This window comes from Lissotriton helveticus, chromosome 11 (genome assembly GCF_964261635.1).
Source record: "Lissotriton helveticus chromosome 11, aLisHel1.1, whole genome shotgun sequence".
In the NCBI taxonomy this organism is placed as follows: Eukaryota; Metazoa; Chordata; class Amphibia; order Caudata; family Salamandridae; genus Lissotriton; species Lissotriton helveticus.
Window position 1 is genome coordinate 290,710,647 of NC_136072.1, and position 23,484 is coordinate 290,734,130.

Sequence of the window (23,484 nt, forward strand, 5' to 3'; positions counted from 1 at the left end):
ACAGTTAGGGTCAGATTTCGCTCATACAAAACCAGTGAAATTCAGCAGTTATAATTAGCTGAGCTTTTGGTAAGAATTCAAATTTAGAATATGATTGATTATTGGTCCAGAATGCATGATACGAGGTATAGACTGTGGGGGCTTAAGGCGATAAATGGCTATATTAAGACTCAAACGGCTGCCATGATTTACCGATTATCAGCTTTATATTTAACTAAGATGGACAATATACGTTCCAACATGGCGCCGAAAATTGAATGTGAAATGATGGTCCCTCGTTGGTTTCAATGTTAAATGCATCATGTGACTAATTGTTTTGTTTTTTAAACATCTGCCGCTTTTTGGCGCGCAACAAGAAAACATTAGATTAAGGCGTAAACCGAAACGCGTCATGTTGGCTGCTGTACGAATTAAAGTAATCTGAAAAGGCAAAGACCCCTGTGAGTGCTTTTCTCAAACCCGCCAAGGGAAGGGAAGTGAGCGTGTATATATATATATATTCACTGAAAAAACCATAGGTTTCACACACGTTATAGTTAAAAATTAGCATTTAAAAAACCTTTGAAATTCAATGAACAAAACCATAGGTTTCATACATGTTATAGTTAGCTGGACATTTAACTCATACAAAACCATTGAAATTCCCCCGTTATAGTTAACTATAACTCACACGACCGCAATGCACTGCTGATGACATCACATATTACATCACTCATGACATGGTCAGTGACATCACTCATGACATCACTGATGACATCTCAAATGACATCACTGATGACATCACTGATGACATCATCCAGTGAATGTGTGTCTTTCTGAAAAATAAATATGTTTTATATATGTATATCTAAAGGTCGACGGAAGAATAAATGGGTAAATAAGGGTTTAGATAGATTTTTTTTGTAAAATTGATTGTATAAGTGACTTATTAAGTGTATCTTAGTGAATGCATGTATTCTTGTGTAATGTTTAAATATGTAAATATCTGTATCAGTGTCTCACTTTGTGTATAAGTGGCTGCATGGGTTGGTGAGTAGCTACATGAGTGTGTATATGGGTTATTAGTTTGCTTTTTGAGTATCAGTATGAGTGTCTGTATGGTTTGGTGGGGGGTATTACTTAGAGCATAGTTGCATGAATGTCTGACTCACTGTTTGTATGTGTTTTGAAGACAGCATGTGTGCAGTACTGTATGGGTGGATGAATGTGTGTATGGGTGTGTTAGTGAGTGAATGACTGTCTAAATAGTATCTTTATGAGTAACTACATATGTTTTAATCTAGTATATGTGAGTATTGATTTATGTAAGTGATGATATGTCAGAGTGAGAGATTGGACGAGTTCCTGTATAAATAAGTATGTGTTTCTATAAGTGATTGTTTAAGAGAGTAAGTATGTGCATGTTTCCGTAAAAGTAAGTGTAGTGGTGTGTGTATAGCTGTATATGCAAATAAATGGATGTTGATAGTTTATTTTCATGTGTGAGTATGTGTGTGAGTAACTCTATGGATGAGTGTCGGTGTGTAACAGGATGTATAGGTGTATGAGTACATATGATAAGTGAGTACATGTATGAGTGACTATAAAGAACTGTTGGTGAATGAGTGGATGTGTATGTAGATGGTGGAATTACTGAATAGGTTGTTGTAACTGGTATTGGTGTCTAAATTTTTTTGAAAATGTGAGTTTCTATTTTTGAATGTGTGTATCAAAGGTTATATTAGGGTGAGAGGAGGTCTGCCAGTTTTTCACAAGGATGATGTCATCAGTGATGTCATATGAGATGTCATCAGTGATGTTATGAGTGATGTCACTGACCATGTCATGAGTAATGTAATATGTGACGTCATCAGCAGTGCATTGCGGGCGAGGGAGTTATAGATAACTATAACGGGGGAAATTCAATGGTTTTGTATGAGTGAAATGTCCAGCTAACTATAACATGTGTAAAACCTATGGTTTTTTCAGTGAATTTCAAAGATTTTTTAAATGCTAATTTTTAACTATAACCTGTGTGAAATCTATGGATTTTTCAGTGAATTTCAAAGGTTTTTTAAATGCTAATTTTTAACTATAACGTGTTTGAAATCTATGTTTTTTTCAGTGAATTTCTAAGGTTTTTTTAAATGCTAATTTTGAACTATAACGTAGGTGAAACCTATCATTTTTTCAGTGAATTTCAAAGGTTTTGTAAATGATAATTTTTAAATGTATTAAATTTTTATATTTTCTTTATACTGATTTACTACATTATTTGAAATTATTTATTTTTAGATATTTTATTTTTTAAATTACATTACATATTTTTATATAAATTGAAAAATAAATGTTTTTAAAAATATTGAAATTGTAATATTTTTTTATATATTTTTAATTTATATATATTTTATATAGCAGGCAATGATATCCTACGTAAGGAATTTCAAGTTACTGTAACTACGGTTAGAACTACTTTTCAGGATCAGTAGTGGGCTGAGAGATGCAGCACTGAGGTCTCTCCTGATAACAGGTGAGTACAGCGGAATTCGTAGTTCAGCTGATTTTTGAGGAATATTTTAAAATTCCAAAACTCCACACTTAAAAGAATTTCCAAGTAAAACATGTCAATGTTAGCCTATGAAAGGAAATTCAAGTTACTGTAACTACGTTTAGAATTACTTTTCAGGATCAATAGTGGGCTAAAAGATGCAGCACTGAGGTCTCTCCTGATAACAGGTGAGTAAATCAGAATTTGTAGTTCGGCTGATTTTGAGGAATTTTTTAAAGTTGCAAAACTCCACACTTAGAAAAATGTTCAAGTGAAACCAATCAATGTTAACCTATGGAAGGAAATTCAAGTTACTGTAAGTATGGTTACAATTACTTTTCAGGATCAGTAGTAGGCTGAAAGATGCAGCGATGAGGTCTCTCCTGATAACAGGTGAGTAAATCAAAATTCGCAGTTCGGCTAATTTGTGAGGAATTTTTTAAAGTTCCAAAACTCCACACTTGGAAGAATTTCCAAGTAAAACATGTCAATGTGAGCCTATGAAAGGAAATTCAAGTTACTGTAACTATGATTAGAATTACTTTTCAGGATCAATAGTGGGCTAAAAGATGCAGCACTGAGGTCTCTCCTGATAACAGGTGAGGAAATCGCAATTCGTAGTTCGGCTGATTTTCGAGGAATTTTTTTAAGTTCCCAAATTCCACACTTAGAAAAATGTTCAAGTGAAACCAATCAATGTTAACCTATGGAAGGAAATTCAAGTTAATGTAAGTATGGTTACAATTAATTTTCAGGATCAGTAGTGATCTGAAAGATGCAGCAATGAGGTCTCTCGTGATAACAGGTGAGTAAATCGGAATTCGTACTTCGGTTGATTTTAGAGGAATATTTCGCTCAATAGTGAAGGAAGGGGGCGGGGCCTGAGGAGACATGTGTGCAAACACGCCCTGTGGCGCGTTTTAGGTTGGGGAATATATTCCTCTTCAATCCTGAGGTCATCTGTGAGCTAACTAGCCCATCGGGTACTCCAGTTTGCCCCAGGGAGCTGCGTTGCAGAGAGGTGTTCAGAGGGCACGCCCCCTTTTTACAACACTCTGCAACGCAGCTCCGTGGCACTTACTAGAGGTACCCGTTGACCTAGTTGGCCCCTAGGGTACCTCTGGACTGAAGAGGAATATATTCCCCAAGCTAAAACGCGCCACAGGGCGTGTTTGGACACATGTCACCTCAAGCCCCGTCCCCTACTTTCACCACTGTGCAAACATGCCCCATAACGCGTTCTAAGTTGGGGTATTAAGTCCCTTTGCATACTGGGGGTCCCTGGGGGCCAACTAGCACACCAGGAACCTCCAGTATGCGCTAGGGGGCTGTGTTGCAGAGAGGTGTAAAGAGGCCATGCCCCTTTTTACACCTGTCTGCAACGCAGCCCTCTGGCGCTTTTTCAGAGGGGCAACTAATTCCCCTTGCATACTGGGAGTCCCTGGGGGCCAACTAGCCCACCAGGAACCTACAGCGTGTGCCAGAGGGCTGCCTTGCAGAGAGGTGTAAAAAGGGAAAGGGGCATTGCCTCATTAGACCTCTCTGCAACGCAGCCCCCTGGTGCGTTTGCAGAGGGGGAACTAATTCCCCTTGCATACTGGGGGTCCCTGAGGGCCAACTAGCCCACCAGGAACCTCCAGTGTGCGCCAGGGGGCTGCGTTGCATAGAGGTGTAAAGAGGCCACGCCCCTTTTTACACCTCTCTGAGGGGGAATTACTATCCCCCTCTGCAAACGCGCCAGGGGGCACATTTGCAGAGAACGGTTTATAGAAAAAAAAAACTTTTACGAAGGGGGGCTGTGAAGCCCCCCTTCTTTTTCTTTTTTTTTTGGCTCTGGGGACTCCATCCCCCAAGGCCTGACCCCAATTTTATTTTATTTATTTTTTAAATCAGAAGGGGGCCGCGTGGCCCCCCCTCCCGTGGCCTATTTCGGCCCCGGGGACCCCATCTCCTGGGGCATGGCCAACATAATTGTTTTATTTTTTTGTGGAGGGGTGCTGCAGCCCCCCTCCTATACCCCCCTTAAGGCCCCAAGGACCCCATCCCCCGGGGCCTGCCTTTTTAAAGACATTTTTTTTGGGGGTGAGGGGGGCCCCGTGGGACCCCCTGAGCAGGTCTAGGGGGTCAGGGTGTGTCTACCCTGACCCCTATGCGTGTTTTGCGCGTTTGTTTTCAGCTTTCTTGTGCCTCGGTTCTACCGAGGCACAAGATGGCTGGCAACACTTTCTGTTTTGGAGTGTTGACAGACAGTTGACATCTAATCCGCATGCAGCTTGTGCTCGGGAAGGTACAGAGTACAGTAAGCTTACAGTAAGCTTACCGTAAGCTCCTATAGATATACTTATGAATTTACTTATGTCAATTCAATTCAAATGATCTTTATTCGGAATTAATTCATCCATAAAAGTACACACAGGTTAAAAAGCATAAAAATTTTGATAAAAACAAATTAATTTTGTTATTATATAAAAAGAAAGCCTTTTTCAATTACAAGTGAGTGATTATATCTCAAAGCATCGTTTGTGCAAATGGCAATATTACAAAAATTCACAGTGTGTGGATATTTTGCTTTGTAGTTTCCACAGAAATCAGATCCATTTAGCCCGAACGACTAAATGTCTGTGTGCAAATATACAATAATTAAATATACATAATGCAAGTATGCAAAGTGACAAAGTACAAATAATCACGTGTTCATTAGTCAAGTTCCATAGTTGCCCGTGACCGCACACTGGCTTTAAGAAAACAGCTCACTGCAAATATAACCTCATCAGAAAGCATCATTTGAAACATTCTCATTGCCTGATTAAAATCCCTTAAATCATATTTACGACAGTATGGCATTAGATATTGGGAGGTATACAGTTTATAAAAGCCGCAGAAGAAAAAATAATGTATCAAGCTTTGTTTGCCACCCTTGGAACAAGGACAGTCCAGCTGCTCCAGATGTTTATTGTAGCCAAGGGGAAAGCTTAGTAAATTTACAATACTTCCATCCCGTACTCGGAACAGAAGACTCCTGTTCCATCTTCCTAATGTGATCAACAAATACCTCTGTGGTGTAACTAAAATACCATTATCGGGCTCAGCATAGGAAATATATTTTGCAACTGAGTGTTTGGAGTGTTCAGATCTCGTCCGTTCCTCCCTGTACAAAGCATACAATGCATGTTTGACCATTTTCTTATGTGCGAGGACAATAGTATTTGGGGAGCTAAACAAGAGGCCCTGGCCCACACTAAATAGGCTATTCTCGACAGCTTTCAACCATGGTACAAGATTAGACCTTTCACTTTGTTGGCAGTCAGATATTATGCTGCGAGTTAAATGGGCAGCCGGATTTAGCGAAATTTTTAGCCAGAAGAGGGCGGGCCTTGATCGAATAAAGTCCTCTATATACAATAGCTTTAGCTCGTTGTGGCAGATGAATGTTGGGGCACAGAAAACTCCACCCAAAATCTTTCTGCAGAGCCTATTTTCCTCTGTCTGAATTGGCACACAGTTAGAGTATCCCCACACTTCTGCCCCGTAAGTTCCCATAGGTTGACATTGGGTACAATAGATATTTAGAAGAGGGGTGATAACATCAGCTTGTTTGGGTTGCCGTAGGGAGAGAATTGAATTGATGGCTTTGCCAATTTTGTTTCTCCCATAAGCGACATGTGGCTGCCACGAGCCCGTATTAGAGAATAGTAGTCCCAAATAAGGAAAAGTGCTTGTGCATTTTAAGATGTTATCGCCCGATTTAATTGAGGTTATATTATACTTTTTCGGCCCACAGTTCATAATAAAAGATTTTTTAAAATTAGTATTAAGGCCCAGATCTGACATGAAAACAACAAAACCAGAAATTAAAATTCGCAGGGCATTTGGTGTACGGCCCATTAGCACTGCGTCATCCGCGTATAGCAGGGCAGGGGTTGGGTTACCGTTTATAATTGGAACATCCTTAGTTATCGCACACAAGCTGCTACTCAACCCATTAATATATTATATAAGATAAAAAGCAGTGGGGCGAGTACGCAGCCCTGTCTGACACCCCTGCCAATTAAAATATCATTCGAAACTTCTCCCTCAGGGTTGATGCGTACTCTGGCCTTTAAGTCCCTGTGCAAATAAGAAAGGAAATACACCAAAGAATCTTCCAGACCATAACTAAGCAAAAGTGACCACAAACTAGAACGATTAACGAAATCAAACGCTGAACTTAAATCCATAAAACCAAGTACAAAGGGGATTTTTTTTATGATAGTGTACTTCGCCATTATCAAATTCAGATTCAAACACTGTTCAACTGTGCCCACATGACTTCTAAAACCGAGTTGGCATTGATGTAAAACATTATTCTCCTCTGCCCAGCTCCTCATCCTGTTAAAAATTACCCTCCCCAGGACCTTCAGTGTGTTGTCAATCAGTGATATCGGGCGGTAGCAGGCAGGATCCAGTCTGTCACCCTTTTTAAATATTGGTACAATAACATTGTTTGACCATGATTCTGGGATTGAGTTGTCGGATAAGTTGTTGAACAGATTACAAAGTAAAGGGGCCCAGAAGTTAATTTCTGATTTAATTTGATCTATTGAGAGACCGTCTGGCCCAGGTGCTTTGTTACTCGCACTTTCGATTATAGCGTCTTCAACTTCGGATAGTTCAATGTTCAAGGGACCAGCAGTCATAGCAGGAAGAACAGTGCTTGTGGGAGACCCTGGTACAGCATAAATTTTAGAAAAATGCTCGGCCCAGACATCTCCTGTTATATTACAATTAATAGCTTTGATATTGGAACCAAGGGATCTTAAGGACTTGACCTCTCTCCAAAATTCAGTGGTGTCTTTCAGTGTCGCAGTACGGGTAAGAGATTCCCAGTGGTCTGTCACTAGGGCCTCAGATCGTATACGTAGCGTGGTTTTATACCTAGCTCTTAGGTCTCTAACAAGTGACAGATTCCTTGGTTTAATTTTTAGGACCTCCCTCAATTCCTTGTTGGCCCTAGAGCAGGAAGAGTCAAACCAGCGAGGGCCACGGTCTTTATTAGCCCGGGCTGGTTTTGAAGATTCTCCTTTAATAGGCACACAGAGATTACTGAAAGAACTAACCACTTCTGGGCCTGATCTATCAAGAGACAAGCAGTTCTCGATTAGTATTGGATGTTTGTTAACAACTCTGGCTAAAATATCTTTATTATCGACCCCTTTCCATACCACTCTTAACCTATCAGTGGATACTTCCAGATTTTGTGCCCCAGTATCTTCTCTCATCACTTCCTTTATAATCCCTGGATTATTTAAATGTACTCTAATTGGGTAGTGGTCGCTATAGGCGGAGCAAGTAACCTCAGTCTTTAGAATAATATCACCCAGTGAAGGGGAAATAAACATGTAATCTATTGTGAATTTACTTATGATTTTCTCAGGAACTACTGAACGGATTTACACCATTCAACAAAAAGCGTGATCTGCGAACCGAACTCTACCTTTTAGCCAAATTTGGTGTAAATCCGTTCAGCCGTTCGGGCTGTAGCCCTGGCTAAAGATCCTATGGAAAATTGCATGGGGAAAACACGTTTTGGGACCCCCCTTTTTTCTCGTCCCCCGCTTCACGAATCACCCCCAATCTTTCAGGGAAGGAGCAGAGTGGAGCAGGCCATTTTCTTGGAGAAATTCGCGAAGATTCATCCACTGGCGCCAAAGTTATTCCAAATAGAATGTTGTGGATTTTCTATGGAAACTAGGTTTTAACTACAACTACCTACTGGCGACTGCCAGTAGGTAATATATATATATATATATATATATATATATATATATATATATATATATATACATATATATATATTAACAACACAGGAATCCCCCAATCCTCGGGATTTCCAACAATTAAGAGCACTCAGAGCCAGTACAGCGTGGGTTCGCCAAGTATTTTATTTCAGAATTTTTCTGCAGATAGAGTCAGCTTACAGACGCGTTTCGGCGTTGCCGCCTTCATCAGTGTAAACTGACGTTTGTTTTTACCATTATTTAAATGCAACCATGGTGATCATATGTCACGTGTTACCAACAAAATATACAACAACATAAAAGAAGGCACAAAACTAGTAATTTCATGTTTGCTTATGCGGCAGCCATCTTATAATGGTTAGAACAAAATGCTAATCATCATTCACACTGCATTAAGTACCAGTATGTGGTTCAAATATGTAGGTTTAGTGTAAATCATACTCCCATTGTTTCTCAGAATTAAATCATTCAAATTTGCCGGTACCTTATACTGCATATTGTCGTGTGGTGGCGCCTATATGTGTAGTGCCTTTAAAACGTGAGGCTCATTGCAATCCTTTCATGAGCCCTCAAGAAGGGTTCACAGTTTATATGATACACAAACGATCAATCTACGTTTCTACAATCAGATGCAATCACGCCCTGAATGTGCATAACGGTATTCGTATTATGCATTCGAACAAACATATTTTTAGAATTGTCCTTGTGATTCACCATATACAAATTCATTTTTATGAAATATAGGGTAGAGGGGCAGGCATTACTGAGTATATGTTGATTTGTTATTCCAGGTTTCTAAGGAAACAAAGCACAGTAAGATGAGATTCGGTCCCGGATGGAGTTATTTAGATGTGGGTCCACATCTCTTCCTCATTATTCATCCCACCCGGGGTCTTGGTCTGTAACTGGATGATGAATCTCGATTCTAAGGTTCTCAGTTTTTTCACCCAGTTACCCCCTCTCTCTGTTCTGACTAATTGAACCAGAATAAAATACGTCAACAGGTTGCTGTTGCTATTGTGTTTCTGCTCGAAATGACGAGCTACAGGGTAGCTTGGATCTTTTGAGGTGATCGCCCTCATATGTTCAAGGACCCTTAGTTTGGTAGGTTTTACTGTGCTCCCTATGTATTTTTGTCCACAGGGACACATCAAGCAATACACTGTATAGTCAGAATTGCAATTCAGCAATTTTGTTATCTTACTCTTTGTTTTCTTACCTGGAATTGAGTATTCTTTGACTTTTTTCGAGTTTCTACAGGCAAGGAAAGAAGCCTGAAACAGTAGTTTTTTTCTTTTTCTTCTCATAGTGACTGTTCACTAGATGATCTCTAAAGGAATTCCCCTTTTTTATATGTGATGAGAGGATAATCGGATAGGGACTTTCCGATTACAGAATCTGATTTCAAGATTTTCCCATTTTTCCGCATTATGTTGAAAATTTCTGGAGATTTCTCTGAATAGTCAGTAATCAATCTGATCTTTGAATCTAGGGATCTGGGTTTGTCAGTTAGCAGATCTTTCCTCCCCACTAGGTCACTTCTCATTTCTGCTCGGTCCAAAATCCCCTTCCCATATCCTCTCTGTGAGAATCTTTTTTTCGACTGTTCCTTTGCTTTTACAAACTCCTGTACAGTTGAGCAGTTGCGTTTTATTCGCAAAAACTCTCCCAGGGGAATGTTATTTATGACACTGCGGGGATGATAGCTGCGTGAGTGCAATATGGTATTGCCCGCGGTTGGTTTTCTATAAACCGCGGTTTGTATTGAATCATTTTCCACATAGACCCGAAGGTCCAAGTAGAACACCTCACTTTTGCTGATGTTGCTTTTGAAACTGAGGTTCAAACTGTTTCTATTTAATTCAGCAATATATTCCTCAGCTTCATTCTGTGGACCCCGCCACACCAAAAAAAGATCATCGATGTAGCGGGTCCACAGAATGATATTGTTCATCCACCTGTCATTGTCCCCCGCCCAGGCCACGTGCTTCTCCCACCAGCCCACGAAAAGGTTCGCGTAGCTGGGGGCGAAGCACGTGCCCATCGCGGTCCCCTGGAGTTGTAGGTACAATTTTCCTGCAAATAAAATTTTTTTATTCCTTAAACAGAAGTCTGTTAACTCTAGCAACATGGTGTTGTGGCTTCGAAATTTGATCGGTCTATTGTCTAGGAAGCTCTTCATTGCCAACAGACCATCTTCGTGTCTAATGGAAGTATATAAGCTGGCAATGTCCAGTGTTATTAAGACCATGTCCTCTTCCCATTTAACATCCTGTATAATCCTTAAAAAGTCCTTTGTATCTTTTAGATACGAACTGAGATCTTTGACGAATGGGGCAATGAAGCTGTCGATATAGCTCGAAGTTTTTTCCAATAGACTGTCTTTTGCAGACACGATAGGTCTACCAGGAGGCCATATTTTACTCTTATGTACCTTAGGCAGGTGATAGAATGTGGCGATTTGAGGGAATTCACATTTAAGATTATTCCAATCTTTGAAGTCCAAAATTCCTTTGTCCTTCCATTTTTCAAGCATGTCATTGAAGGCCTTAATGCTCTCTGTATGTTTTTCTCTTTTAATCTCAATGTAGTGTTCTTTATTGTTCAATTGGGAAAGTGCCTCATCCTCATATTGGCTGCGTTTCAAAATAACAATATTTCCACCTTTATCGCTAGGTTTGAAAATAATATCTTCATCCTCCTTGAGATTTTGAATTACAGCCCATTCTTCCTTGGTTAAATTCTTTCTTTTCCAATTGAATTTTTCGGCCTGTAAGCCTTTCAGTTCTTCAATGACTATTTCTTGAAATGTGTCAATTCCATTGTGTGGTGTCCTCGGATTGATTTTGGATTTAATTGTCATTTCACTTTTACAGCCCTGCTGTGTTATTCCACAATCCTCCAGTGCTTGTGTGGGTTGCATCTCCCAATCCTGAGAGTGACTTGTTCCAATCATAGTCTGAGCCACAGCAATGGCTTGTAAATCTTTGCCAGTTATCGCTACTAGTGGGTCAGTGTCTTCCATTCTAGTTCTGGCATCCACCTTCGGGTTCAGAGTATGTATCTTCTGTAACTTCATTTTTCTGATAAATCTGAACAGATCTATCCGTGTCTGCGTGTAATCGAATGCCGGAGTTGGGCAGAAAGTTAATCCAAGTTGTAATAGTTCTTCCTCCTTTGGTGTTAATTCTCGATCCGATAAGTTTAATATAGTGTTTTCTTTGGGCATCGTTATGTTCATTTCCAGTTTTTCCCTCGGGTGCTCCTCGTCACCACAGGGGTAGATCTTCCTTGTGCGCCCCCGCTTGCCCCTCCTCGTTTTCCTCTTGGGGTTCTTGGTGGATGTGTGGTTGCCGCGGGTCGCTGTCTGAGTCCTCTTATTACCTCGTATTCCTCGAAAGAAGGATCGGACTCTGGAGTAGCTGGAGTAGCTGGAGTAGCTGTTTTTGCTACAGTGTGATCGTCACCACAAAAACAAAAAAACAAAAAAACACATATATATATATATATATATATATATATGTATATATGTATATATATATATATATGTTCCATATATATATATATGGAACAGGCAACTCCTCTCCAGTGAAAGAAGCAGAAGCCTCAGCGGGGATTAAGACAGCACCGTTTATTTCATAAAAGGCAAATGCATTTCCGCCGGTTTGGCCTTCGTCAGCGCCTGCGGTGAATATGGAGGAAGTCCTGGCGTTCTGCAGTTTAAAATGCACCAAACCGCACTATGATAGGTGCGAGTAACAGCTCCGCCCCTCAGTATTAATTAACTCAGTTCAGCTGGTCCAAAGAAAGTCTGCGGACTCCGTTTCCCAGGATGCAGCAGTGGCTCCCAGGTGAGTGATGCTCAGGGTCGTTCTTGAGGTAGTTCAAGAAAATAGCGGGGGGTTGGGTGCTCTGCACAGCGTTCTGAAAACCCGCAAAAAGAAACTTGCTGTGCTGCCTCGGGTCCCCAATACCTCACCAACCATAAGTCCGAGTTGCAAATTAGCGTGGGCAGGAGGACAGTGCATCCTGCCCTGGCTGAGGCAATGCCTCGCTGTGCCGCTTCAGATTGTTCGGACTGCCGGCGAGCCTGGAGATTTTCAACAACTTGAAGAAACGAAGAATTCCCGAAGCAAGAACCAGATTCTCCTGGCCACTTGCGATGAGGGGGCTTCTGAGATGCGCTTCTGGAACACGCGTGACAATAATGGAACAAGCAACACCTCTCAAGTGAAAGAAGCAGAAGCCTCAGCGGGGATTAAGACAGCACCGTTTATTTCATAAAAGGCAAATGCATTTCGGCCGGTTTGGCCTTCGTCAGCGCCTGCGGTGAATATGGAGGAAGTCCTGGCGTTCTGCAGGTTAAAATGCACAAAAACCACACTATGATAGGTGCGAGTAACAGCTCCGCCCCTCAGCATTAATTAACTCAGTTCAGCTGGTCCGAGAAAATCTGCGGACTCCGTTTCCCAGGATGCAGCAGTGGCTCCCAGGTGAGTGATGCTCAGGGTCGTTCTTGAGGTAGTTCAAGAAAATAGCGGGGGGTTGGGTGCTCTGCACACCGTTCTGGAAACCCGCAAAAAGAAACTTGTTGTGCTGCCTCGGGTCCCCAATACCTCACCAACCATAAGTCCGAGTTATATATATTTGTGGCTGGCGGAGTGAAGATTGATGCACGGACCATGCGTGAGGGAGTCAGTCTAAGTGGACCGCATGACTGACTGCTCATCGTCGGACTCGTCGTGACCAGTCATTGTGTGTGTGCCTAGGTCGGACCGTCTACCTGCCTGGACCTGCTTAAGCAGCCTGCTTTGCTTTGTGTGCAGTGTGAGTGAGTCTGACTGCTGCTTCGGTCGGAAGACATTGAGTAGCACGATCGCGTCCCCACGTAAGTTAAACTGGTTGACCAATCCATTTCCATGGTGTAACGATCAAACCTAGTAAGAAGATGCTTGTTTGTGACTGGCTTCCAGGCTGACTGGCTGTGGCTGTCTAAATGGAGGGTCACGACTCACGAGGGTGCAAGCATTGCCGATCTCCATGGGTGCAAACCAAAGGGCATTGAGTAAAAGAAGCAGCATGGAGGAAGGGCTACTGTAGTTTGGGGATAGGAGCATTGCTTAGCTGTGGTTGGTAAAGGGCAGCAATAAAAAAAAACAGGTTATCTTTTAATCAGCCAGTGTTTGTTGGAGCTACTGGTTATACTTCATCGTGCTTGTGAAGGGGGTGCAGGGAAGGGAGCAAGGAGGCCGTTTGCAGCCAGACAATTTCTTTCTTGGTAAGTTATTGGAATGCTATCTAGGGCTGGACACCATGGACCAGTCCTTGTCAGAGTTGAGGACCCACCCTCCTGCAGGTGGGTAAGGGGGATCAGAAGAGAGGCTCACTTGGGTGAGAGAGCTAGGAGCAAGCAGGGCAGGAACTTAATTCAAGTGCCCCCGCAGACACCTGAAGAGAAGGTACCAGGGCCCTCGTGCCAGCTGGAAGGGGACCAGTGGAGGAGGCAAGGAGGCTTGTGCCCGTGAGGCCGAGCACGCCAATGGGAGTGAATCCAGTGGGAGCGCCTAGTCAGCCTGATTTAGTGACCAATTTGGACGCCATGCTACCGTGGTGATCCAACTTTGGTACGTGGACCCCTATGGCTGGGAGTGGGGCCATGTTGTCAGAGGGTGATAACCTGGAGAAGGGCAGGAAGGTAGTGGCGGAGGTAGAGGAGCCCAGGCCCACACGGACCCAGCCTGGGACTGCCGTGGCATCAGGGGAAGATGGCATACAGCCGGGGGGTAGTCAGGGCTCAGCAGCCAACCTGGCAACACGGAAAAGGGCAAGATTTTCACTGAACTAACTTAAAGCAGTGCAGCGGCGACTGGACTGTTGGGACTGTAATTATTAAGTGGTACTGCACCAGACTGCATGGAGCTATGCACTACCCGTTGCACATTTTCACAAATACCTGGGACATTTGCTCATGCTTAATGTCTCCTGGAATGTACCATGGCAGTATAATGCAGGCATGTGTTCATGCTGGGCACAGCAATGCATGCATTTTCATACAGGCCCGCTTTCTAAAGTGAATGCATTTAACTGGGAATTTTCTGAATGTGTGCATGCACTGCAGACTGCACATCTGGAAACAGTGAGCAGCGGTTGCCTTTATCTATTTCCTAGTAGCCTGCAGCTCTAACTCTAAAATATTCCAAGTAAAGGACGCACTTGCCCTTTTGCAGAGCTGGGAGCAGTTGGGGGGTCGAAATTGCCACCTGACTAGTTACATTTATTAAAAAGTCGTTTTGTAACCCTCTACAAGAAGACACTTTTTGTGATGAGACCCATTAGTACATAAATCGATTTCAATTATAATCCCCAAGCCCAAAAAAGTTGTTGCACATCCCTTCTTCGCGAGAGGGAATGATAATGTAAGCATTTTAAAAAGTGCAGTCACACTCCCATGATACGCTCATGAGTACTCTCACTGGAGTGCACTGTGAAAGGGGGCTTAATAGGACGCCCGATGAGTTTCCTCCAATCAGAGCCACGCTGGGAACGCGCTGAAGGCGGGAGCTTGACGACGTGCCCCCAGGAAATGTGTGGGGTGGAATGCGGTGTGCAGTAATGGCACGGAGTTTCCCGTATGTGCTGAAGTGATGACATCTAAGGGGCCCTACGGCCTGTGTTTATCCCGCCTAGCGACTGCTATCAAACAAGCATCGGCAGTCAAGGTCACTGTCTTTAAACAAATGCGATCGCCCCAAAACACACTATGATTTGACGTTTCAATGAACGTGTGTGTTGTTCGACTGCGTTCTTGCTTTTCTGCCAATTACTGCTTCAGAAGGCACGTCTGCCTTTTCCTCCAGGCCACAAATTAAGAATACCCTTAACAATGCACAGCTCACGGCTCCAGTGCCCTTTAGCATTTATGGACGCCCAGGACTTTCCCGTCAACCTTCTGCTCAGAGGCTGTATCCATAGGGAGAAGGCATGATTCCCACAATCTAGCCCTCATCACCTGTGTCTTGAAGCACTAAAATGAATGCAGTTAATAAATATCCCCGACATTGACACACATACAACAGAACGCGCTCCGGCAACGAGAAGAATTTGTGTGATAGAATTAATAATGTAATACCTGCACTTTCACAATTGCTTTATTAACCTTCCTGCTTTCTCAAATTTGCTTGAAAATGCACCATTTTTCCACAATTTTTTCAAAATGTTCTCGGGGGGAAATCCCCCAAACCCTCCTTAGGGGATTCGGGCTAGCTCACTACGCTCGCTACGGTGCAGTATGATTATCATTTTATGCCCAACCACTTTCAAATGTCACCAGCCGCCACTGTTCCTAGGGTGTTGACTAGAAACGTGCAGTGTGCTATTACCTGCCTTCGTTTTACTGTAACCTGAGGTATGGTTCTTGTCTTTTTGCACCTGTAAAAGTATATCCAAGAATGTAATTTCCTTGGAGCTCACACTAACTGTGAATTTCAGTGGATTTTGATTAAGCTTCGTGACATTTTTGCATGCTTTTTCTTTGGACCCCAACAATAAAATAAATCCTCAATACACCGGGTTCAAACCAAGATACTGTTAAGATACTCCTCGTTAGTATCTGCCAAGGCCATCTGCTTCTCCCGCCAGCCCATCAGCAGATTGGCGAAGCAGGGCGCCCATGGCATTCCCCATCTTCTGGAGATAAAAAATACCATCATGCACAAAAATGTTCTTCCTTAGACAGTAGAGAATCACATCAATGAGCATCTTATTATGCTCCAAAAAGCATGCTGATCTACTTTTTAACCTCTTCCAAGCTCAGGACGGCCCCCGGCCATCATGACTCATGGTGGGCGTGTGCTAATGATGGCCTCATGACCACGCCCGCGATCGGAATGTCCAGCATTGCGGCGGAATTCGCATCGCAGTGAAGACGATAAAAATGTCTCACAGGGTTTCCCTCCAAATTCATGATCAACAAATGTATAATCATCATATAAATGTCAATCAATGCAATATTGTCAGTCTTAGTTAGGAAATCCCCGCTATGCATATATATATATATTCACAGAAAACACAGGGACCGTACAGTTATTTTGACGTTTTAACCACACAAAATCATAGAAATTCAGCAGTTATAGTTATACTTATAATTATACTTAGGTTAAGAAACCACAACATGCGGTCTAACGTTACTTACTCAAATAACCATACCTTTAAGTATACCTATATCTGCTGAATTTCTTTGGTTTCTATGGTTTTGTGTGTGTAAAACCTGAATCTAACTGTAACGTTACTGTAACCTTAGGGTTTTTTAGTGAATTTCTAAGTTGTTGTTTTTACACAAAGTAATATTTAATTACTATACATTTAATACAACACCTGCAGTGCCGAGCCAAAGGGCACAGCTGGGGTGAGTCGCAGGGCCAAGCCTGGGGACAGGCCCTGTGGCCCACCGCACCACACCCATTACACCCAGTCTGCACACAGCTTTTGGCCGAGAGTAGTGTGGGTATGGTATATGAGTGGGTGAGGTTTTTTTAGAATGGGCTCCGGAACCCGGGGTACTCGTGGATGGCCCGCGAGTGCCAGCAGTAGCCACAGCTGCCCAAGGATCCTCAATTTGTGTCCCAAAAATATTTGGGGCAATATGTTGCTCAGAAGAGGTCCCTCAGGGACCCCTTCATGGTCCTATAGAGTTGGAATACCTGTATCCTGGCCCTTTAGGTGTTTTAACACTTTATTTTTCCTTCCATAGGGCCAAGCGACAAACAAAATGAGTGCCTCAACTTTCCTTTCAGGTTTCGGCCAGCCAATCAGGAATGGATTTTCCCCAGGACCCGGGGATACCTGCAGGTACCCACGAGTCCCCAGCAGATGGATCCGCATAGGATCAGCATCCCTTGATATATCTATACATTTCTTTCTTTAATAACTTCCAAACTACTGAACAAATGTACACCAAATTACAACAAGCATTTGCATTGCAATAGGTTTCACATTACTGAAAGTTTAAGCATTTGGTGTTGCATTAATATTTGCAATGCCAAGAGGTTAAACTTTCAGTAATGCAAGACCTATTGTATTGCAAATGCTTGTTTAAAGTTGATCTTACCTCAGGGATCCCATGACGTTCTTCACAGCAGGCCAGTGGCCTGTAGTAAAGAGCCTACATTTTCCCCTCCAGATAACAACATGGATGGTGGTTCACTCGATGCACATGGAGAGGGTGTGGAGAAAGAAAAGCTGCATTTGCGCTCGGAGAGTGGAAGGGAAGCTCAAAGGGAACCGGGACGGTGAGCGGGAGAGCAAACGGGGAGAGTGAGCGTGTGAGCGAACAGGGAGAGTGAAAGCAATAAAGCATACCATGAACACAGCTAAACCTTGACACTCCCACGTGGGCTGCCAATACAAACAAAAAAAGTGGTGGCTGTAAAGAGCTCCTGTTATAAGCCTACCATGCTGCTTAAAACAAAATTCGAATAATGTAAAAGTAGAGTTGGGCGAACTGCACGCCTCCGTTGTTTAAAATTAAGAGTGGCATTCCGCCTATTCAAAAAAAAAAAGATAGAATATAAAAAATAGAGTTTGGCGAGGGGTGCACAAGAAAGTAAAGGTCGGGCCACTGTTGTTAAATATTATGGGTTGTGTGCAGCACCACTGTGCAGTTAAACTGCAGGGTGGGTTGCAGAAACCTACTTGAAACAGCAGTTAGGAGAAAATCTTTAATAAAATAGCGCTCAAAATCTGTAAATACAACATACGGAGTAACAACACAATTAAAAGGGCAGTCCTCATGGGAGGTTACAACAGGAGAAAAGGCGATACTAAGGAGGGACTATAAGTCTATTAATGAATAAAAAGCAACCATTTACAAAGAACAGCATTTGAAAAGATAGGCGTAAAATGGAACAAGCTTGAAGTCCATACTTGGATACTGCATGTTTTGAAGAGACAGCGAAAGCTCTGCCTAGACGAGATCTAAAAAGGTCATTTTCTGGACCAAGATCTACCATTCTGCAAACTTTGGTGTAATTCCGTTCAGCAGTTCGTTCTGTAGCCGTGTCTAGAAATTGCAAAATTCCCATTGATATTGTATGGGTAAAACGTGTTTTGTGACTCCTCTTTTTTCTTGGCCTCTGCTAGATAAATCACCCTGAAACTATCCAGGCAGCAGCTTAACTAACTTGTGTGCTACTTTTGAAAATGTCATAAAGATTCTTCAAACAGTGTCAAAGTTATTAGGAAAATAACAAATGCCTGATCCATGAGAAAAGTTGGCCCTAATTGATTTAATTTCCTCTGTTCTGCCGAAGATGTCATTCAATCGCTGCAGGAGTGGCATTTGTTGTTGGGTGCGGCAAAGAGAACACAAGCACTCAAAACAGGTAGATAATTATTTATTCAGCAATTTCCAGCCCCTGCTATGCCTTTCGGCTCTTCTGCCTTATTCACACATGGGGTGGCTGTGTTACCATACTCAATATATGACTGTGAACAGTGAACAACAAAGTAAGACTAGTCAGTGCAGCATTCAATAACTACACAAAACTAAGCCGCCACCTCGGACTGTTGTATAAGTAAAAAGGAAAATAATGCGTATTCGACTGATTATGCAAATGTATGCATATAAGTACATCAAAGTCAAGAAAATATCCGACCAATGTTTTTTAAATTAATTTCATACTTGTAAAATCATAAAGCATGTCAGGGTGCCACATGCAGATTAAACAAGTAGTTTGCATAATTATATGAAAGTGAAGAAAAATATTCAACAGTTGTATATTTTAATTAAATTCATACAGGTAAAGCAATACTTATCAGGGAACTACATGCATTTTGAACAAGTCGTACTCTGACTTACTGTGTAGGTCATTCCTGCCAAGTCTTGGCGGTATAGTGCCCAACTAATAAGTGACTCACAAGGGGTGGTTGGTCTAAGGTCTAAATTGTTGACGCTACAGATGTGGAGGTTGCCTCCTGTTGACAGGGGGAGCCAGACAAGTGTCAACACCGGCCATAGGTTACACAGCCTCATAAGGGAATTACAGTATGTGGCTAACACAGACTTAAATATAGGGTTAGAAGTAAGCCCCAGTAGGCTGCATGATAGTCATATGAAAGAATCAAGGAAACCTTGTCATGTAGAGTGAAATGAGGAAAAGTGTCCTTATTGTCGGCATTTATTTTGCGTCAGGATTCCATTATTTTTGCATTGCCATTTCGTGTCAAACACCTCTGCACGACCCTCCTGGTAGTTTCTGCTGATATCTGATTAAATTCTAACTGTCACAACCACCCTGCCCTTCCTGCTCCTTGTGGTTGAGCTAATTTTGAAAAAGGGAACAAAGAATTGGCCTCACCACCCTCGAACTGAACTCCTGCACACATCCATCCTGTTTCGCAAGACTTGGTCACGCCACCATCCCAGAACTTGTTTCTTTCACATATCATGTTGTTCAAGATCTGTCTGTTCTCTCACGTACATATCCTGTTTTGCAAGAACTGTCCGTAATCTTTTGTACCATCAGTTGCAGCCCCTGTCCTGCCTGAACAAAGAATGGTGTAACTGCATTTTGACTTGGGGGTGCCAGTAAGCATGGGCGTAAAATCCGCTCCGATCGCGGATTTTTCGGATTTTCGGCAAATTCGCAATCCGCGAACTCTCGCGAATTTGTCGAAAATCCGTGAATCCGCTCGCGGCGGATTTTTTGCTTGGTTGCGGCGCGCGGCGTGGTGCACGGCGTTCACTTTCCGTCATTAAGCGTTTGCCGAATTGTTTTTCTCGATCATATTTTGCGAGTGCCACACCATTTTAGATCTTGCTGCGTGATCCCGCTGGAGTTTGGCGCCCGCGAATACGTAATCGCGGCTTGCCACCTTGCACAGCACACCTCGCGAGAGTTCGCAATTGCGAACACGTAGTTGCGGCGGAAAGGAACAATCTCGCACTCGCGAAATAGAGATTTTGCAATTCTGCACAAGAAAATCACCAGCAAACAGGATAAACCTTCAGAAAATTATGATTTTTATCAGAATCACTCCTCAGGTTGACATTTGCATGGCCTTTTTTTTTGCAAGGAGTCCATTTTTTTGGGGGGGGAGGAAGGAAGTGCCCCACAGTCTCCAACTTCCTGTTCCTGTCCAGCAGGCTCCTCCCAGTGCTTTGTCCATCTCCTGGTCACTTTCATTTGGATCTGGAGCTGGAAGGATTACTTTTTGTGGGTGCTGCTGGATATTTGAATTTAAGGCCTTTTTGACTGTCTTTGGATCACTTTTGGATTAGAAAGCAACTTTCACAAGTAAGTTTGTTTGGGGCATTACAGTTGCTGCAAGTACAATTTTGGAACTTTTTCAGAGCATTAAATAAATTATATTGTGGGTAGCCACAGTATGCAGTAGGACCAGGGTTGGTTAGGGGTGCATGATACAACTGTTTTGTTGAATTTAAACACCATTGAGGCCATGGATGGGCTGGGATTGTGCTGATTTTTGTCGTTTTTTTGGGCCTGCTGGTGTGGCCCTTTGCCCAGGGGTGGTGAGTGTTGCATGGGCCTAGTCTTTCTGTGGGGTGTCTTCTTGAATTTAAACATCATTGAGGCCATGGATGGGCTGGGATTGTGCTGATTTTATTGTTTTTTGTCGTTGTTTTGGGGCTGCTGGTGTGGCCTTTTGCCCAGGGGTGGTGGTGCATGGACTGAGTGTGCCTGTGGTGTGGTCTCACTCTCTTTAATGTAAACATCATGGATGGCATTGGATTGTGGTGATTTCTGGCTGGTTTTCTGTTTTTTGGGGGTGTACTGTTGATGTGGACTGGCCATGTGGGTGGTGGTGGTGGCCATCTTGAGTGCTGGCTGGTACAGGCAACATGTGCTTGGGGTGTAAGGGGCCATTTTGAAGAGAGGCAGTGTCTGAGGCCTGCACTTATTTTGCCTACTTTTCATCCATTATGCCCAGGGGTAGTGAGTGTTGCATGGGCCTAGTGTTTCTGAGGGGTGTCTTCTTGAATTTAAACACCATTGAGGCCATGGATGGGCTGGGATTGTGCTGATTTTATTGTTTTTTGTCGTTTTTTTGGGGCTGCTGGTGGGGCCCTTTGCCCAGGGGTGGTGACTTGCATGGGCCTAGTCTTTCTGTGGGGTGTCCTCTTGAATTTAAACACCATTGAGGCCATGGATGGGCTGGGAGTGTGCTGTTTTTTGTTGTTTTTGTCGTTTTTTTGGGGCTGCTGGTGTGGCCTTTTGCCCAGGGGTAGTGGTGCATGGACTGAGTGTGCCTGTAGTGTGGTCTCACTCTCTTTAATGTAAACATCCTGGATGGCATTGGATTGTGGTGATTTTTGGCTGTTTTTCTGTTTTTTTGGGGTGTACTGTTGATGTGGACTGGCTTGGGGTGTAAGGGGCCATTTTGAAGAGAGGCAGTGTCTGAGGCCTGCACTTATTTTGCCTACTTTTCATCCATTATGCCCAGGGGTAGTGAGTGTTGCATGGGCCTAGTCTTTCTGAGGGGTGTCTTCTTGAATTTAAACACCATTGAGGCCATGGATGGGCTGGGATTGTGCTGAATTTTGTGTTTTTTGTCGTTTTTTTGGGGCTGCTGGTGGGGCCTTTTGCCAAGGGGTAGTGGTGCATGGACTGAGTGTGCCTGTAGTGTGGTCTCACTCTCTTTAATGTAAACATCCTGGATGGCATTGGTTTGTGGTGATTTCTGGCTGGTTTTCTGATTTTTGGGGGTGTTCTGTTGATGTGGACTGGCCATGTGGGTGGTGGTGGTGGCCATCTTGAGTGCTGGCTGGTACAGGCAACATGTGCTTGGGGTGCAAGGGGCCATTTTGAAGAGAGGCAGTGTCTGAGGCCTGCACTTATTTTGCCTACCTTTCATACATTATGCCCAGGGGTAGTGAGTGTTGCATGGGCCTAGTGTTTCTGAGGCGTGTCTTCTTGAATTTCAACACCATTGAGGCCATGGATGGGCTGGGATTGTGCTGAATTTTGTGTTTTTTGTCGTTTTTTTGGGGCTGCTGGTGGGGCCTTTTGCCAAGGGGTAGTGGTGCATGGACTGAGTGTGCCTGTAGTGTGGTCTCACTCTCTTTAATGTAAACATCCTGGATGGCATTGGTTTGTGGTGATTTTTGGCTGTTTTTCGGTTTTTTTGGGGTGTACTGTTGATGTGGACTGGCCATGTGGGTGGTGGTGGTGGCCATCTTGAGTGCTGGCTGGTACAGGCAACATGTGCTTGGGGTGCAAGGGGCCATTTTGAAGAGAGGCAGTGTCTGAGGCCTGCACTTATTTTGCCTACCTTTCATCCATTATGCCCAGGGGTAGTGAGTGTTGCATGGGCCTAGTGTTTCTGAGGTGTGTCTTCTTGAATTTCAACACCATTGAGGCCATGGATGGGCTGGGATTGTGCTGATTTTATTGTTTTTTGTCGTTTTTTTGGGGCTGCTGGTGGGGCCCTTTGCCCAGGGGTGGTGACTTGCATGGGCCTAGTCTTTCTGTGGGGTGTCCTCTTGAATTTAAACACCATTGAGGCCATGGATGGGCTGGGATTGTGCTGTTTTTTGTTGTTTTAGTCGTTTTTTTGGGGCTGCTGGTGTGGCCTTTTGCCCAGGGGTAGTGGTGCATGGACTGAGTGTGCATGTAGTGTGGTCTCACTCTCTTTAATGTAAACATCCTGGATGGCATTGGATTGTGGTGATTTTTGGCTGTTTTTCTGTTTTTTTGGGGTGTACTGTTGATGTGGACTGGCTTGGGGTGTAAGGGGCCATTTTGAAGAGAGGCAGTGTCTGAGGCCTGCACTTATTTTGCCTACTTTTCATCCATTATGCCCAGGGGTAGTGAGTGTTGCATACTTGCATGGCCCTAGTCTTTCTGTGGGGTGTCTTCAATGTAAACATCATGGATGGCATGGGATTGTGCTGATTTTTCTGTGTTTTGTCGATTTTTTGGGGTGTATAACTGAACTGATGTTCCTCTGTCTTCCATTGCTTTTAGGTGCACAAGACTCAAGAGAACCACCAGTGCCAGGAAGAAGTCCTGCAGCGGTGTGTGTGTGCAGCATAACGTCACGCGACGTCACGTCTGGACACAGACAACTCTGCAACTCGTGCAACTGCTGCCTGCTGTTCTGACCTGCTCTGAAGAAGATGGCCCCAAAAAAAGTTACCCGTAGCTCCTCTAGCAAGAAAGG